The sequence below is a fragment of the Ostrinia furnacalis genome, unplaced genomic scaffold (genome assembly GCF_004193835.3).
Source record: "Ostrinia furnacalis isolate ACB-3 unplaced genomic scaffold, ASM419383v2 OfSCF0038, whole genome shotgun sequence".
Lineage (NCBI taxonomy): Eukaryota > Metazoa > Arthropoda > Insecta > Lepidoptera > Crambidae > Ostrinia > Ostrinia furnacalis.
The window spans coordinates 159,381-180,386 of NW_021130277.1; the positions used below are offsets into that span (position 1 = coordinate 159,381).

Below are 21,006 nucleotides of genomic sequence, written 5' to 3' on the forward strand. Positions count from 1 at the left end.
AGTAATTTCTTACTAGCAACATCACGATAGTGCAGAACTTACTTAAGGTGATTCATAGTACTAATTTAATTAATTACTCACCTCTTTATCTGATTGCAACATTTAAGAGAGCAGACAAAATATTGTCATAAAATTATTCATCGGTTTCCAAGCATCCTTCTCGTAATGTATGATTTAAATGTACAAACAGTTGATACTGCTTAAATTCATAAAACGTTAATTTACCTATAGATCTCCAAAGTCTTAAAAGATAAGTGTGATTAGGCTCTAAAAGTAATATACGCACTTCTTTATAAAAAATAATTGCCAATCGCCATCGTTACCATCGTCCTGACTTCCGAACTGACCGATTAACAAGCTGAGGCCGAAATTTAATGAAATTCCCAGTAATAAACGATTATTATGAAAGAGCGTTTAGGGAAATTGTAATAAAAAGGGGAAATTGTTTCAGCGTATTAAACGGGAGTAGATTTTGTGTTACGTAATAAAGGTATTAAGAGTCGAAGCCCACGTCGCCGTCAATTAAAATGAGCGGCGGGCTCTGCGAAATTATGGATTCAGGCAAGACGAGCCTACACGTGGAGTTATTTGAGTGTAATTAATCTTCTGGGCGCTGTAAAGACATTTAAAATAAAATATTGATAAGTCATCTTAATGCTCGACGTCCAATGTTGAAGCCTTTAAAAGTTTAGTAACAGAATCATGACTTTAGGAAGTTGCTACAGCCTCAAACGATTTTTCTGCGTCAAACATTTCCAATTCTTTTGTTATTATCAAAACTAGACTACTTAACTAAACTATAGTACTTATTACATTTAATTTATCAAAATTAGGTAAGTAATAAGTTTATTTATCCGGTTACACAACTTAATAAATTAGCCCGACCAGACTAATCGCTTGGTAATAAATTGGGGAAATCCATCGCCAAACTAAAGTTTACATTCTCATCGTGTAATATTGATATTTATGTACTTAACATCGTATTTATTGTATTCTATACATGATAATAATTACGTTTGTTTTTACTTTCTGCGTCTTTGTGTTTATTTGAGCGACGGTGTTAATAAAATGCACAACTTAAACTAATTTCATATTTTTTTTCTTGTTTTTGATCCTAGGATCAACAATGAACCATATCAAATCCATCAATTACCTACATAATATGAAATGAAATAATACCCGACGTAAACGCAGTACAGTAATTCATTATATTTTGTACTATTTAGATGCTTGAGAAGGATGGCACACCGGAGATTAGAATCTATAAACCTGGGAAAATAGAACATACCGATGTCGCATATATCCGCCAAGATATTTATTTCATTTGGGTCATGCGAGAAAGCAGAACGTACAGCAATGGATATCAATTGTAGTTTTTTTTTATAGAAACTATCATCATCATTTCAGCCACAGGACGTCCACTGCTGAACATAGGCCTCCCCCAATGACTTCCACATCGTACGGTTGGTAGCGGCCTGCATCCAGCGCCTTCCTGCTACCTTTATCAGGTCGTCGGTCCACCTTGTGGGTGGACGTCCCACGCTGCGTTTTCCGGTACGTGGCCTCCACTCCAGTATGGAAACTATATGTATAGTTTTTATTACTGACCAAAACGTACCTACGTGACTTATCTAGCTACTAATCTCTCTTGGTACCTACTCGTGTTATCAAGTACTGTTGTATTGTAAGATGTCCTAGAGACAATAATTCTTCAAATCTGCTCACCTATGAAAATGTTTTTCGCCTTTTTGCGTTATTACGTATTTTCAGAACTCTACATTGAAGTGCTTCTATTGTTTGGTCTTTTGTGATATGAGTTTGATGTCACAAGTTTTCTCATCGATTGTGTTATAACACATGTTCAAAGAATTTGCAGAACTGACACTTAGTTGTCACGTTACTGTAGATCTCAAGTTACTGTGTAGATGATTGTTTCAACGTCGCATATTATGTTACAGTTTACAAGTAAATGTGCTAGCCGAGGAGGTCAAATGACAATAATATTGGGTTTTACCAATTTCCAACGGTCCACCGATCTTCCATTAGTAATCGTTAAAATATTTACCGCAGTCATTACTGAGGAATGGCTTTACGTTCACTTTTTACTGCGTTAGTGCTATTTTTAGTCGAACAGTACGACTGGCGACAATTCAGTCGTGTCTCCATACGGCATTGTCCGGGTATCCCGGGCGCGGGGAGCGGGGCGGGGCGGGGCGTACGTCAGTTCCATTGATCGCGGCTGACGTCAGAGCGCGCGCCATTGCAGCTTCGTTCGCGCCTGGCCCGGGGCGCGTTTCGGTAACGCACTCAATCAGCGTGTTCATTTGGTTAATGCGGCTGTTTGGATTTTATGCTGTTGCCTTTTTTGCCTAAAATAACGAGCGTTGCCTGTGGTTCTTTATATTTAAAATTCAGATTCAAAATCCCAACCACGTTTAGTTTCAGCATTGGAAATGAAATTTTCTGAAATCTGTTTCGGAGATTTGATATGCTTACATGGTAATGTCGTTGATACATGTTGTCAAGCCAATTTTCATGTCGGTCTGGCTTTTCGTCTATGAATAGTAAACGCGTCTAGGAATTCGGTGTAGGTAGTTCATAATATTGGCGGAGTAATTAAGCGGATTGTGATCCTTGGGGGCTTACCATTGTTTTTGTTTGTACAAAACGCTGTCTGGGGAGTAATTAATGCTGTATTCAGTTTATTTTCGAATTTCAAAATTAGAAATGAGGCTTCGTAGACTTTTGTTTTTAGGAGTTAATGGGATGTAGGCTTTGTCTTTATAGCGAGGATAAAAGTTTCTCAGAGAGATGATGGCCGTGAAAAATTCCCAGGGTGCTTTTATTAAATTTCTCCGGCGTCGAAAAATTGTAATTTAAATTCTCGTCTACTGCGTAAAATTAGGTCGCAATCAAATAAGTTTCGAAGTTAACGTTTGTAACTTTTTCCGCCTGAAATGTAAGGGTCCAAGGTGCAGCTACGTTTTTTCATCTAGCAATCAAAAAACAATCATTCGCCTCGAACCTAGGACATTTTTTGGCGAAAAAAGTTAAAAAGCAAAAAAGTGCTTTATGAAATAGGTACCTACTGCAGTACAGAAATTTGGAGAGCATGCTGTGGATTGACGCAGGGTACACGTAATGATGAACCAGCTCTCGTTCACGGTCCAAACTATCACAATAGAGACGCCAGTTCGAATGGCCTAATGAGAGCTTTTGTTTTGCCAGACCGAACGATAAGTATCGCGTGATTTCGCATTTAGATACAGCCGATTTATTGCCGTCGTAGCAAAGCAAAATTCGGGATTCGTAGCTCTAAAAATATTTTTTCTTCATATTTTTATAGCCAATAAAATAAATTGTGACCCTTTTCGTAATAATCTAACTTAAGATAATCCAAAGCTTCCAACGATTTAGAGTTGGATCTCTTTATTTGTTTTCTTATAATATAGGTACAACCTCAAGTTCGAAATCCCGCTATCAAATACAGCTTCTAAAGACACTTCGATAAAGTTTTGTCTATCCCTGTTCAATTTAGCCGAAAACATTATCCAAAATGTTTTTAGCGGGATCTACAAATCTAAAATTGAGTTTTCTTAAATTAAAGTTTACACAAAACGCACGTGAGAGAATCAAGTTCATATGAATTTTGATTCTTACGAGCTGTCTCAAATACAGTTACATAACATTCCTGATTCCTGAGCCCACCCGGGATTACCTTCGTAATCCTGTATAATCGATTCCAGGTAATCGGACTTCGCCAGGACAGGACGTGTGGTAGCCGTCTATCCATGTTCCACGTCTCAATGCGGTTTATAGGTCCGTACTACAATACAACGCTTAAAACTCGATCCAATCTCAGTTACAGATTCTAATCCTGTGGTCTAAATATTGAAATTTAACCAATCAAAAGCCTCAAACTATGCTGCTTGATTTTAAATCGATTTTTAGCTACGTTTTGTAACTTAGACTGACAGGCTAGACAGACAGACCGTTGCGAATTTTACGATTCAGTCTCGATGCGGCATCGATACAGCCGCATATAGCAGAGATACATTCGCGATGTAGTCTCGAGGCTTTCACACGCGTTTGTATCGACGCAAAGAGTCGTAGTGTACTCGTATAAAGAGGCTGACAAACGTGACTGAGTTTCTTCCGCCGCTTCTTCTCAGCACCAGCCCATATGTTTTCCCGAAGTGGTGTTAGGGAAGCTATATTTGGGACGTGTATAAGCGTCCTGGAAACCTAAGTACTGAATAAAAAACTTAAGCTTTAATATACGGTCGACGGCATCTCATGTTAAATATTGGTGTCATCTTCGTTCGTTCGTTCGTTTCAGCCAAATGACGTCCACTGCTGGACAAAGGCCTCCTTATTATGTTATTATTGCCGGGATTGCTACCATGTACCTTAATTTCGAGTCTCTCTCGATATTTCGATCTGTTAGTGACCATGAAAGTTTACAACAATATATCTTACTAAGTATTTGAATTTCGCTGTAAATTTGTGTAGTCTGATGTCTTGCCGTTAATTGCCTATGTAGAGTTTAGGAATTATTTCGAGTAATTGTTAAATGATGTTTTGAGTTCCAGCGGAATGTGATGAAATTTCTCTGAACGCTTCTTCCCAGTAATTGGCACGTGTTTGTTTGAGGTGTGTCGGCGTGGAAATAAATAATGAGACGTGTAAAAGCGCCTTAAGCGCGTCATTATTACACGTCGTCGTCAGACTGCGAAATAATTCAGTATTATTGTTGTTTCAGTTGTCTTACTAATATTGTATTGTAACAAAACATTAATTTTGATTCCTGTGATTTTTCCAATTTCATTTTGTACATTTAATACGAACTACAAATACGTATGGTAATTTAAATAAAATGTTTCTATATGGTAAACATTTTGATTCATAACGTACCCTACCTACTCGGAAATTCCCGTAAATACATTATTGCCCTTCACCTGCTCGTTATTTGTTATCTGCAATATTTATCTGCATTTCTCTATTATGCAGATTCCCCTTGTCCCGCTTCCCTTTAATTCGTATAATATGCAAATTGACGGTCAAGATTACCACAGGATTTATTTACGTAAAATTTCCCGCAACATGCTCTGAAACTAATTTTATGTAGGTAAGTACGTTGTGAATATTTTACTTCTTTGTCTACTTTACCAATTATTTATTTATTTATTTGAACACCAACAAGGTTACATTGAGGCTTCACAAAAGTAACTATAAAAAATGACACTTGTTAAATGCAAACTTAATTATAGGTGAAAACATNCAAGTTAGAGGGGGGGACCAACTTTTTTCCACTTTGGAAGCGTCTGTCACGCAAACTATTCGGTTTAGAAAAAAAATATTTTAGAAACCTCGATATCATTTTTGAAGACCTATCCATAGACAGCCCACACGTATGTGTTTGATAAAAAAAAAATTTTGAGTTTCAGTTCTAAGTATGGGGAGCCCCCAATATTTATTATTATTTTTTTATTTTTGCATCAAAATCTTAATGCGGTTTACTGAATACATCTACCTTCCAAGTTTCAACAGTATAGCTCTTATAGTTTCGGAAAAAAAAGGCTGTGACATACGGACGGACAGACAGACAGACATTACGAATCTATAAGGGTTCCGTTTTTTGCCATTTGGCTACGGAACCCTAAAAATGATTGTCTAAAATAGTTTTCCTCTTACCATCTACATTTAGATACGATAACGGTACCTAGATTTAACACATACGACTTTGGTATTAAGCCAAATATCGATGTACATAGTCTCTTGTACACATACTACTTTTTGTGACTATAAAGATTCCATAAAACAAAGTCGCATATGTAGTTAAGTCTGAGTTTATTCCAGAAAACAAAGTCTTACTATTACATAAGAAACAATTTTAAATAAAATACATATTTAAAACAAAACACTACACAGCAAAAACAAGTAAACAAAAGAAACAAATACTTTTTACTATAATTTACTTCAAATTATGATGTTCTGATACGTAATTCACATGCGTAACTTTAATGCTTCCTACTGCAACCAGACAACTTTGAAGATACGACTTTGTTCTTGGGACCCGTCGAGATATAAGTTTAGATTAAGCATTATTTAACAAAGTATGTTATACTATCGCATTAGGCGTCAACCTGTAATGATAGTTATAAGTGTGGAAAATAAATAAATAAATAAATTCAGAAATTGAAGAAGAGGTTCCCCTTGTATTAGGATTGAATAATTATTTGATCAGGGGACGTATCAAGTCCAGGCACATCAGTGCAAGAACATATTTCACATATATTTTAGTCAGCAGAGACCCTAGCGTATCCAACACTTTAAATGCAATAGTTGGTTACTGCTGCAATGAGGATCATTTCGATTTTTAGCTGTGAATGCAGATTTATAGGGCTAAGAAATCCTTACACATGTGTCCCCTTTTCTAAATTCGGCAAACTTGATGAGAATGGAAGCACGCAGGCGGCTGCACTTGACCATCATGCTTTTTGGAGTCATTAACACNAAATAAATAAACTCAATACGTGGACTAATATCAAATTAACTAAAAATCATGTTTTACAGTGTCAATTGACATAAGGGACCAAAATTACTTGCATATAAATACTTGAAGAAGGCATTCAAAGAAGCATTAAGTACAACTCTCCAACTTTTTACATGTAGAACCAATATTTTAAGGTCTTCCCTTTATAGAGCGTATTGTTCAACAGTACACTACCTTTTTAGAGACGAACGTTTTATTTTATTTATATGTACTATAATTTGTATATTTTAAAGACTGTAAACCCTTGAAAAGGAGGTTGACAATAGTGACTGAGTTTCTTGCGCTGCTTCTTCTCAGCACTGGCCCATTTATTGTCCTGAAGCAGTGGTAGGGTTAATATTGGGACGTGTAAAAGTGCTTTTAAAAAGCGTATTTGCAAAAATAAATTAGTTTTCTTTTTTTTTTCAGAATCTACTTCAGTTCCAGCAATAGGTGAGTCCAAACGATTCTTTACCTTAAAATATCAATAATATTTACACTAATTTATGTTTGAAATGCGATGAATACAACTAAAATAACGTTTTTATTACGGCTGCTAACGATTTGGTTGGGTAACGGTATTTGATGGAGGCTTAGCGCGCAGACGCTCTCTCACTACGCTAATTTATTTGTATAGCATTCGCCGGCGGCGTCGCTCACATTATAATTATTGATTGAAAACATTATTTAGTTACTTAATTAGGAATAAGTTCATGTGAACTGGTAGGTAATGATTTTTTTCTACACAAGCGGCTGAATATCGTGCTTAATGTACAGCATCCATGTTTTGCAACGTGCATTAGGCATAGTAAATGGGTATTCAGCTGAGGTCACAACCCCAGTGTCAGATTTAATAAGAGCACTGCCAACACTAACGATTTAATGTGCTCTGAAGCACGAAATCAGTTTGATTGCCTGAAATGTATTTTTAGACAAAAGTGGGTATTCTAATTAAAAAATAATCTAATTGAATGTATTTTTTATAAGCTGATTATTCTCTTTTATAAGATTTTAAACTTTCGTGTTCCATTTCAACTAAAATAGAAAGACACGGGTCTTAACGCGACATTATGACTGAGTTACATAGGTAAACGTCGCGTTAAGACCCGTGTCTTTCTATCTTTTTATCTTCAACAAAATTATCATCTCGGTCTAATATTGTATTGCATCCTCAATTTGTAAAAGAATATAAATGGTGGCAAATCCAACGTAATGCAAGTAGATGTCGTTTTGCAACAGAACGTTCTCGTGTGCTGAAGAGTACATACATAGGTCGTGGAACTCCGAGTTACCGGAATAAGTGAAAGTAAATAAAAATCTTGTAAAACTAAATGAAAAGAGAATATTGCACGTTAGTTCATGTGTGGCGTGGGGTTACCATATCTCAGGATCTGTGGCTTATTATGCCCGTTTGCATAGTAATGACGGCACATCAAACAAAATACTGAGGACTGATTTTGCAACAAAAAAGAGTTTGATGCTGTTAGACTTATGCTTTAGGGCCGTGCACAAAATCAAACCCTAAGCAACTGCCCTCTAGGCTGTCTGGATGAGATCCCTTCACATCGATAAAACCGACTAAATTGTGCCATCTCTTTGGGTATTTCTTTCTATTCTAGTTTTGTGTGGTGTACAATAGAGTGCTTATCTATCTATCAAACTAGTCCATACACCACGACATGTTGCATATTTAATACAGCAGATGAGGCAAAATTTAAATTTCTAAATTATTTATTCGTAATATTACATAGTCTAGGTACATTCATAATAAATTATGTAATTTACACGCCAAGGCGCGTTAGTAACAAACCTAAACTATGTTGACATCGTTGACATTGGCGCTAGCACAAAAAGTTGAAATCGTCAAAATTGAATTCGCAACGTTAACGCAGACAAAGCCTTCATGGCTGCTTACAGCTGCCTTGAACCATTTCCTAATAACAATGCTCCTGCAGTCTCAATGTCAGACAACAAAGGTTGATGCCATTTCCAGTTTCAATTTAGTTACAGTCAGCATCGATTTTAAATACTGTCCTCGACGTACGACGAAATACTTAAGTGCCTGAAAACATTGTCACTTCACTACGCTTGAAACTTCGAACTTCTACCACACTTCTACGTAGTATTTATTGCTTAATTGTTATTTTAAACCTACTTTGATATCGAAATCTCTAGGAGTGCTCTCTTGATAATGCACTCGTACCGAGATAGTATTAAACTCTATACGACTCCTTATTATGAAACATAGGTCACGAAGTCTACCTATAGTAGGGTAGGTACCTTCTTGGGTTTAAAAAGTTATGTATTCTCTGAGCACATTGAAAGTGCCTAAGTATAAATCTAAAGCTTATTGCATTCATAGGTTTTACTGATTTTACATCTTATTTTATTTCGTGTCTAATTTATCTCCTATCACTTTCTCTGATTTAAGTATACTTAAATAAATATTAATGGTGACATTTCATTTCAATTACGAAGATTAAAAACGAAGCTGTATTTAGAGTAGGTAGGTAGGTACCTATTCGAAATACAGCTTCGTTTTTAAAATAAAACCCAAAATTAACGAAGGTTCATTCTCTCTGAGCAGCAATAGACAAAAACAAAACGAAAACCAGACAAAAAGTACTAAAATCACAGTTTCAACTAAATGACTGACATACAAACTGTATCTGCCGACCACAAACATTAGACGAAATCTAACTTAGCTGTAAATATAAGTAATATTAGCCATTACCCTTATAATTTTAAGAAATAAAACAGTGCTATAATACCGCTTGCATGCTATGTTACTTTCTGTCCAAAACGTAGGTATTGATTTCGCTGTAACGAAAATATAACTTTTTCGTTACAGCGAAATCAATACGTTTACCTACATAACTTTATGTTCTCGCGTAGTGGCTCTACCAAACGATTACTTCTTTAAAGTTTGTATCTACTTACTTACATGATTGGACAGAATAACTATGGGATACAGAATAGAACAACGTATGAACATAAGCTTAGAGAATTGGAAAATCAAAATAACAAACTGGTCGTTCACAAAGTCTTGAACGATAATTTTAATAAACTACACTTACTTACTTACAAGCGGTGTCAACATCTCTATTATAGTACTGTTTTTGTTTTTATTAAAATTAGCTTGTATTATTAAGTACATAATTTGAGGCTGTTTAATAAAATAATTTCACGAGTAAACTACAATATTCACGAGCTAAAATGCAATGCAGTAAAAGGATTAAAGGGCATGTCTCATAATATAATAAGTAGTTACATTTTTTTTTTCGTATTAAACAGCCTCCAATTACTACTTGATACCCCCTGAATGTGTTAGATTATTTTAATAATTTAATAAATAGTTTTAGTTAAAAATATTTACTCATCGCTATTGGTGACTTCGCGCCATTTTATTTTCGATTTTTGACCGTAAATAGTGATGTGCACACAGTATCCCGAAAATACCGGTAAATTGATTAACCATTGAAAGCAGGTGCTTTAATAATGAAAGTTTTTGTAGGCTTTACCATTCAAAATCAAAATCATATTTTTTAATTTGATTCTATGTAGACTTTACGTTTAATTTTTTATGTTCAAAAATAAATAATTGGCCATTCTTTGGGGTATTCTATAAGTACACACCCAGAGAGTAATCTTAACGAGTTTTTATTAGAGGAAAAAACAAAACAAACCTTCTCCATCCTGTCATGGGCTTTTTCCTTAGATCATCCTCACTTAGACCATAAAGGCCTATACACGCTAGGAACCACGCAGTTACTATTAAGTAACATATCACTATCACTCGAAACGGTAGCAATATGACTGTGAAGATAGCAGTCTGAAACAAAGAATAAAGAACTTTAATAAAATTGAATAAAGTATAAAACGTTGAATCGTAAGAAGTGGAATCGATCGCAATGCGGCTACACGAACAACGCCTGAGACTTTAAAAGTTTTATTTGAGAAAAGAACAGTTAGGTACGAAGAGATGGTGAACTTATCTGCATTTTCTTTAGTTGCTTGAAAGTAACTTATTTTGCAATCAAAGGGTAAACGGTTTTCAGCTTTATTTAACTGAACAATTAGGCTACATCTCTTTCACAAATCCTTTTAAAATCTATGTGACTCATTCATGAAAAATACTGCTCCGTACTAATAATTATTAATGACAATAATTAATAATGTTTTTAAATCATTACCATCAATATCTGTTAGTGCTATAATAAGTCACGAAATTTCTCCTACTATTAAATTAATGGTAATTTCATATTTTTGTATGTAAATGGGTCTACCCATACGGTACGTCATGCGAACTTTATCATTGCAGTTATGAATGATCATTTGGGTATCATGTAGGTTAGGTTACATGAATTATTTATTAGCCAAATGTAAGGATTCAATCAATGAACTAATCCTTTGTTTGCTCTAGCTAAAATTATTCTATCTTAAAAACATTATTTATAACAGCCTAGTTGATGACTTGAACCAATAAAAACCATTTTCATCCACAAAATATCTATATTCATTCAAATTATAAACTAAACACCTAAGTAAAATCAGTTCGCGGTAATTACATAAAGCTTTCATTGCTGTAGGCTGTTCACATCGTTGAAAGATCAATATTTGTTCTGTCTCAAAGATCGCTTGGTTGGCTGACCGCTTACGCTTTAACAAATCCATTGGATGACGGAACTTTCACTGCTGACTCTCATTATTGTAGCGTTACTTGTAAACATTATATTATAATTATTATAACCAACTGTATTTCTGCTATGTTTGAAACTGCTCTCATTCTCAACTAATTTGTAAGTCCAGCTTCTTAGGAGATCGAAAAATATGAGGATCATTATCATCACCATCATTATTTTATTGCATGTACAGGATGTTACAGACGGCCACGGCAGAAGATCATTAAATTTGATAATCATTAGCGCACTTGCTACTCTGTTATTGGAAATAAATCACTTCCTCGTTCACGAGTTAAAACCTAGACTTTCACCTCAAAGTTCAAATGTCTAACATTAAAATTTTTTAGAAAGTCGAAATCATTAATCAAAATTCTTCTAAAATTTTATGGTAATGGAGACGAAATGGGTGTAAAGTTGAAAAATTTGACTTCATTAGATGGGCTAAACAGATGAATTATGAAATTATAATAATTAACTATGTTATTTATAATCATCGTAATTGATACCCAGTCTTACAGTTTTCTTATTCTTCTCAGAACAATTATGCAATGTCTTAATCATCTTCAAAGAATCAGTGTCCAAATTGTTTACAGATACCAGTTTACCAAAGATTTAAGTCCTAATTATCCCCAATTTGAAGCTTTCGTGTACCAGGTAAAGTTTAAGATAGTCAGTTCACTGTTTGAGTTTTTTTAATACTTAAAAAGATTACACTGTTGTTTTTTTTAGCATTCAGCGTAAAATTTAAGAAAAGTACCTAGATGAAAATTTTACTTTTACCACTAATATCGTCGTATGATTCCAATCCAACATCACCAAACATTTCCATAGTCGTTGATTGTAGTCAAACATCGCGTCCCCAAAATGTGTTATGTAAACACTGGATGTTTGGCACTTGCAAAGGTCATTGTCGGCGTCAGAGAGTAATGATGTAAAGTCCGTGGAACCCGCATGGTTCTCTTATCTATTTGTATTTCATTCACAAAATCCCCGTTATATTTTAGTAGCTAGGTGCTCGCTCGTCTACTTCTGGGATTTTTTCTTTCAATACATAGTGATAGTCATAATTTAATATATTTTAAGCTAGCATGTTATAAATATTAGTATTTGATTTGATTAATTAATTGATTTATTTAATTTAACCGGAAACACGAACATTGAGCACGTTTCCGTTACAATAGGNTTATTTTAGTTTGTGGCTTCTTGAACTCTTTACAGTTTCGCAACACAAATCCAAGTAATTTATAACTCTTATTTACAATGTTATCTATATGAATATTAAATCGCAGTTTATTATCAATGAATTATAATTTAATTAATTCCTACTATCTTCCAGTTTTTGTGGTATCACTTACCATCAGGTGATCCGTCTGCTCGTTTGCCTCCTGTCACATAAAAAAAATGGCTCGCCATGAATTTTCAAGTTTTGGTAATGTTTAATTGGTTAGTTTTTAAGTAGTAGTAAAATAACCAGAACCAGATGGACGCTAATAAAGTGTAGGACTTTTTATTCTCAAATCTCACTAGCGATTTCATTTTAACAGTACGTATAGCTGACGCGCAAAAAGATTGAAAGTGTCAGCATATTTATGCCTGAAACTGAATAAAATTATTGCTGAAAATTCCTCCCGCAATGTTTGCAGGTGTCGCTTTTGGAGCAGACGGTTCGGCGAAAGTGTCTACCTCTGTACTCTGATTACAGGACTCTATAATTTGATAAAGGCACCGAGATTTATGTTCTGAAATTCATTTTCAGTCTGAACCTGCTTAGTCCCTTGAGGTGAGATGCTTAAAGTATCAGTGTAAATTACATTATCATATTAATACTTTCTCAGAAGTAAAATAAATATTAAAGGCTTATCTTACAATTTCCTTCATACCTACATTCACAACGTTAACTGTCATCTATTTATAATTTCATATTTTGAATAATAACGAAGTCTTGTTTTCTATTTGTTTCAATTAACTAATAATGCTTACTCAGACTACAAACTGAATGTACTAACGTAGTGGAATCCACACCATGTTGCTAAGCAATCATGGAGTTTCGAATTTGTACGTACACCGTGGAGGTCATATTCCATGGGTCAGAGTACCCATGGCCGGCCACAATCCCCAATAATCCCCATACAGCAATCAATAAACCGTCAGCCTTGTAAATGTTGGTACATTGACGTATGTTGTTCTATTTTAGGACCAATTCGGTAAACGCACACTTTGAACTAGGCCTAGATGTAGAGTGGTTCTAAATTAATGTTATTTTAGTGATCAGTACATCAACCAAAAAAATCTGCGATGGTCAGTGTATAGTTCCTTCCTTTTCCTTTATTATGTTTTCATTTTCACACAATCACTGGTGAATTCATACACAATACACATACACTTTTTAAATAAATTACACACACACACAAATACACTTCAAAATTGGGTGGTAAAATATGAATTTATATTGGGTAGGAGGCAAAAAATCGACAGTTTTTATGGGTAGCTTTGAATTAGGCTAGACAAATTAATAATACGCCTACGGCTCCTACATACGTCAAGGCAATGTTCAGCATTAGCCTGATTATTTTTTGTTTGGTACTACATAAATCAAATCAGTTATACAGGGTGGAAACGATAAGTGATCTCACGCGATTATTTCTAAACTATACAAGATATCGAAAAACTGGTTACTGATCCTGAAAGTGCTTCACGAGCTCTTTCCAACGGTATAAGTAGTAGGTTACAGAATTAACTGGATCTATCCAAAAATTCAATGTTTTCAGCCTCCATACTAAATGTATGCCAACCACACAATATTAGAAGTGTTATTTTTTTAATTAAATAATAAACAGTTAAATTGAACTCGTAAATTGCATTTTTATTTAAAATTATTAATGGAAAACATTGGTTTCAGGCTTTACTTGCTATAATATTATCAAGACATGAGTGCCATGACTGTGGCAGTACTAAATGTATGGAAGCTGGAAACATTGAATTTTCGGATATATCTAGTTTATTTTGTAACTTTTTATTAGTACCGTTGGATAGAGCTTGTGAAGCACTTTCAGGATCAGTAACCAGTTTTTGGATATCTTGTATAGTTTTTAATATTATGTGGTTTTACTAAATGTATGGAAGCTGGAAACATTGAATTTTCGGATATATCCAGTTTATTTTGTAACCTATTATAAATACCTTTGGATAGAGCTCGTGAAGCACCTTCAGGATCAGTAACCAATTTTCGGATATCTTGTATAGTTTAGAAATAATCGAGTGAGATCACTTATAGTTTCCACCCTGTATTTGTTTCACTACATCTCTTGGTGGATAAGCTCTTCAGCAAAGCCTTGTTACTACGAGTAATTAAGCTCTGTGCATTGAATACCATCTACAATGTAATGAATATAAACCGTCAAAAGGGTCTGCTTAAATGTTTTCTGTAGATCATTGGGGCTAGGCTTACTCACATAGTATGCCAGCTAATCAATTAGCGAGATGAACGGATAGAGCGGCTTGCACACAAAAACCACAATCCCTTTCATTCGTATGAATGAAGCCTGTTTTGTGATTGATTTCCAATTCGTAGTTTGGTCTGAAATTGAAATGGAGCAGTGGAAATGCGAGGGAAGTTGAAATTTTTGCTAACATTTCTTCATCTCAGAAACAAGATTATTTTCTAACTCAGCAAATGATTCTTTCTATAACCCCAATACCTATCTGTGACTCATTTTCACATTATAGTTAGTTCAGACAAACCCCAATGGATTAAAGTTTACAGAACTGTTTTATCGATTATTTGGACGTGTTGTTCGCATTCTGTCGAAAATCCGTTCCATTCTGTAGTTCACCACTGATTCAATTTTATTACTTGATGTCAAAAGGGAAAGTGAAAAATGTACACGTTTGGTCCACTATTTTTTTATATTCCACTGTCAGTTTTTGTTGGAATACTGTGTGTATACTCGTATGAACTTGTGTAAACGGTTACAGGCGTTATCACGTGGACTCGCGTAAACGATCCTCGTCATCAGCAAAATAAAAAAAAACCCGGTTAAATACGGCCTTGTGATAATGAGGGGCAAGATTTATGCTCCGCAACTTTTTCGGTAGCGTAATCACGCGGCTATCCGGGGCGGTAACGGTAACCCGATAAATAAAGCGCCGGGCGCAGAGGTGTCCGTCACAACAGCCGACTGTAAGTTTACTCACTGTGAGTCCTCTAGTCCTCTCTACTAGTGTTACTGTGTACTTACTGTGTTCAATAAATTTTATTTCTTTCTTTCTCTTTCTTCTTCTTCTAGTGAGCGCGTTAAAAAAATATGAAAATTTTAGTTCTTGAAAGTTTCCGCTAGGGGCGCTGTACAATCCATCATACATTTAATGTCATTTCTTATGCGCTCACTCGTGAGGACGTTTGATGTAAACTCACACTAAGCCCTCCGGCGTTATCGCATGTGAAGTCGCGAAAACGATCCTCGTCATCAGCAAAATAAAAAAACCGGTTAAATACGGCCTTGTGATAATGAGGGGCAAGATTTATGCTCCGCAACTTTTTCGGTAGCGTAATCACGCGGCTATCCGGGGCGGTAACGGTAACCCGATAAAGTAAAGCGGCAGGCGCAAAAGTGTCCATCACAATTGCTGAGTGTGAGTTTACTCACGGTGAGTCTTCACTAGTGAGCGCGTTAAAAATGAAAATTTTAGTTCTTCAAAGTTTCCGCTAGGGGCGCTGTACAATCCGTCATACATTTAATGTCATTTTTTACGCGCTCACTCGTGAGGACGTTTGATGTAAACTCACACTAAGCCCTCCGGCGTTATCGCATGTGAAGTCGCGAAAACGATCCTCGTCATCAGCAAAATAAAAAAACCCGGTTAAATACGGCCTTGTGATAATGAGGGGCAAGATTTATGCTTCGCAACTTCTTCGGTAGCGTAATCACGCGGCTATCCGGGGCGGTAACGGTAACCCGATAAAGTAAGTCTAAAAGATTCTAACAAAACTTAAACAATCATACAGTTATAATATCAATCACTGCCTTGCAATTGGAGTACTCCACTAGCTCCAATTGCAAGTGCATTCCAATAGCACTTAGGTACTTAAAAAAAACCCGATAAAATAAAGCGGCGGGCGCAGAGGTGTCCGTCACAACCACCGAGTGTGAGTTTACTCACTGTGAGTCCTCACTAGTGAGCGCGTTAAAAATGAAAATTTTAGTTCTTGAAAGTTTCCGCTAGGGGCGCTGTACAATCCGTCATACATTTAATGTCATTTTTTACGCGCTCACTCGTGAGGACGTTTCATGTAAACTCACACTAAGCCTTCCGGCGTTATCGCATGTGAACTCGCGTAAACGATCCTCGTCATCAGCAAAATAAAAAAACCCGTTAAATACGGCCTTGTGATAATGAGGGGCAAGATTTATGCTCCGCAACTTTTTCGGTAGCATAATCACGCGGCTATCCGGGGCGGTAACGGTAACCCGATAAAGCGCCAGGCGCAGAGGTGTCCGTCACAATTTTTCCGGGGCAGCTGCTTGTTTGACGGGCCTGGATCCGCTGGGAGTTATGCAATTAGTACTGGGTATTATAACTTTACGTTCGTTATAGTCACATTACCACGCACCAAACCGTGCGATGTGGAAGTCATTGGGGTAGGTAGGAATATAGATTCAGCAGTGGACGTCCTGTGGCTGAAATGATGATAGTCAAATTAGAATAGGTGCGGTGTATTTCTCGGAACCACATCTTATAATATCTTCTAAACTTCTAAATAGGCTTGTGTTTAGATATACTTCTAGATGCAAATATGGTATGTAACTTTCTTACAACAAAACCACGATGTGTTATGTATTTAATTATTATGACAGTGCTTATTCATGGCTAAGTAAAGAACTGAATCATCTTGCTGTCAAGACTCAAGACAATTTTCTACCCTTGGCTTTCTCTTTTAAATTAATCAAGATAATAACATACGATATTTCACAATTTCATTTTCTTGTCTCATTGTTTGAAATAATCTACTTCATCTGCATTATTTTCATCAGGCAACACATAAACAGATCCCTGACCTCTGAATCCATTATGTATTAAACATTTATCATTTAGCTCACTCGTCGGATTGCGGTTCAAAATTAAATTCGTCGGAGCGCTGGCGCACTCAATATTTGCGAATTGCGTTAATATGCCTGCGGAATTATTTATTGGACATAACGCAATACGATTAAATTCATTTTGAGTATCGCGATTTTACAACAGTTTTGAATGTCCATTACCAGTCCACTACCATTTATTGTCCTGAAGCAGTGGTAGGGTTAATGCTAGGACGTGTTAAAGCGTTACAAAAATAAAATGAATTTAATGAGTACGCGGCTTTGCCTTTTTAGGTCAAGAGAATTAATCGATTATGTAATGTTTGTTTTTGATAGGTTTTGACTTAAATCAGATTCGGGGTTATTCTTAAACCTCTTTTCTACCGCTACAATTCATGTATAGGCTCTGACGCTGATACTTGTATCTTATATTGTATCAAATAACAACCAAAATCGTGTAATTGACCTACCAAAGCTCCAGTGAACTCGTCTACATCGAAAATATCTTTGTAGCATTAGATTTATCCAACAATTTGATGCTCGTAGAATCAAAGGCAGCTATAATTTCTATGACACCTTGTATAACAGAGATAATATTACGCTCCTTTATTTGGAATTAATTTGGTGTAATCGTGAGTCTCCTCATAATTCACGACACAGGCACCTTTTTCGGCTTCTCTCGTATCCATACTAATTAGCGAATAATCAAGACAAATGGCTTCATGTCCTTAATTTTGCTTTGTCATAAAGATTACTTTACACATTCTTTGGAAATTGCTTTCAGTGTATTAATTAATTAGATAAACAGATAAGTTAATCGTGCTCTAATTGTAGCAAAGATAACCATAACACTGTAATCCGGGCCTATTCAAGGTGAGGTGAATAGGCACTTACGGGGCAGGTATGTTACCATCCGTTGATTGCATCCTACATAACATGCTGTGATTGCTGTCATATACCTGCCTTGTTCTGCATTTATAAAAGATTGAAGAAATAGATTTTATTCCTTAATTTCCACACTAACTGACACTTCATGAACGAATAAGTTTACCGCCCGCCAAACAAAGATTGATTGATCAGATTACAAACTCAAAGAGATTGAAAGTTTCGCACCAATTAATAGGAACTTCCAATTTGCCATTAAGTATTGACAGTAATTTGTTAATGGATTCCAGATTCTGAGAACAAACAAGTACTTATTTCCACACAAAAAAGTATTTTCACACCCATGCTATAGGAATAGATGAATCTTTGTTTTTTTTTCCACTCGAAATTATTTAAAACTCATGCTCATAACACCTATTTTATTTAACACATTATTATCATTTATAGTCACAGAGATTTTTATGCTTAATAGCGATATTTACGCAATATTTACTATTGCATTCTTACGATCAAAGTGTCTTCTTCACCCTTAGCCGCCAATTTCCCAAAGATTTGGAAAGGCTAGCACAAATCTAGTTTTCTTCATTGTGATCAAACGGGAGGCGGTATTGTGTGGACAGAAACGTCTAAATAAAGAATTTCTCTGTCATTTCTGTGGAGACGGTTATGACCTGTACGTGATTGTTGTTTACGGCCTTCATGTGCGATTGTAGTTTATCGCGACAATAAGACCCATAGAAACTGTTGAGAAAGAATTGTAGCCTGCCGGAGTATTTACAAAGTTTCACACAAGTTTCATTGCGAGATTTTTAAGTTTCATACAAGAACCATTACGAGTTTTTTATTTTATTTTTCTCTGTATTTCGTGTTAGCCGAAAAGAGGCAGTTTGCTCGTTCGTCAGTATCAAATTACTGAAAATATGTGTGACAAGCAAATGGAACGGAGCGAAACCTACATCTTGAAAAGCTTTTAGGCTTGCCAACGTTCGGACCGGCCATTTATATAAATTCCAAGGGATAAGCACTACTAACTACCTAACATGCCTAGTTTACCCAACGTTACAGTTTCTTTACCCCACCTGCGTCACATGTTTACACCTGACTTATTTAAGAGAGATTTTGTGTACTACGGGGCTTCGTAGCACCGTAGTTAATGTCCGTAGCATTGTAGCCGATTGCTACTTGCTACAATACTACGAATTTTATGGAATTTCGTAGCATTACCGGAGCTACAGTACTTGAAAAAGTAAATGTTAATTTTTAAATCCACTTATAGTTATTTCGATACAAGTCTGCGAGCCGAGTGCAATAACTACTGCTGGTCCTCGTATTGTACCTAGTTTTTAATAAAACTTACTTATTATTATTATTAACAATAGAACCGCGAGTTTGGCGACGGGTTTTTTAAATATCAATAAAAGTGACCCTATTCCTGGGATTTCATTTTTATGATTGCCATTGGTCAATAGATGTTGCTTCCACAAAAATCCGTATACAATAAAAGTGTAGTCAAGTTTATTGATCAATTTCACAGGCGATTACTTGCTGGAGCAGTTCTTTATTTATTTCCAATTGTATTTCCCCAGAGTGGGCAGACGACCTCGTCTAACTAGTACCTATACTTCGTCTTTGATAAAAATATTATAATAGAGGTATCTTAAGTAGAAGTATTATAAGCTTCAATACATTTTTATCTGAATTCGCGACTTAGAAACTAAACTCTGACAATATTGTTTTTTTTGTCAGTTACATAATCGCACATTCTATATTTTATGTAAATCGAATAATAATCAGAATGGTAATAAATTATGATTTTTAATTTATATTGCTGATCTTTGAATGATTTATTTGTATATCAAATAGCATAGTTCCTTACTTACGAGTACCTCAGTTTAATTGCATTCTGGAGCTCACCCGGTTAAACTTTGGGCACTAACTAAGTTCTGATAGTTAAGAGACCGAGTTTTACATTCACTGTGGCCGGGATAAAGAGGAATCCAATTCAATTGCATTGCAATCATTAACTCGTCTACAACTTTCCAATTTATCGGTTAGCGTACCTACTTTAAGGCCCAGAACAGACGGTGAAACGCAACTGCAACCAAACTGCAACTTTGTGATGATTCTGATGAATGAAACTGAAACCGTTTCTCAACGGACGCTATGGCAGAACTAAGTTTCATGGCAACTCACTCACATTACGTAACAATATTATTTCTCTAAACTCAGGCATAATATAGCTCTATAATAAATCCCAGAAAAAAGCTGACGAAATCCACTCAAGTAACTTGCAGGGGAATCACCTACCAATTTTAAAAATGGAAAAGTAACATCCTGGCCCATAAACAATAACGTGATGCACTCCATCCCGCAATAAACAGGAGCGCACACACCGCGCGGCTCTCAATAAGGTCCCACTTTCGAGGGTCACGGTTCGATTCTTCGGAACTTTAAGGAGGTAAGGCTGAGAACACATGATTTGGCCTCCACTTGTCATTCAAAGTACTGAATTCCCAATATAGTCCCTGATGGGTTATAGGTGTTAATTGAAAAATGATAAAAGATTAACAGAGATTTTATTCGATTTACGCAGGAACTACAGACAGCCTTATAGACAGAGAGACCGGAAACAGCAAGTAAAAAAAAAAATTGTAGTTGCGTTTAGAAATTACAACAGTCCCAATACAATGAAAAAAAAAAAAAAGATTTATTTATTGACCTTACCGCTGAAGTGCTTATTCTGCCTGTGCCTGACTCGTATTTATACATGTTTGTTCGTATAGGCAAGTAACCGGTGTAATTATTTGGGTAGAAATGAATTATTTCG

General features: G+C 35.7%; 1 protein-coding gene across 1 annotated transcript in view; it reads left to right on the forward strand.

Annotated features, from left to right (window-relative positions):
* The window catches only part of LOC114350241 (stress-activated protein kinase JNK-like), a 141,871-nt gene that overhangs the window by 4,263 nt on the left and 116,602 nt on the right, over positions 1–21,006 (forward strand). The window lies entirely within an intron of this gene.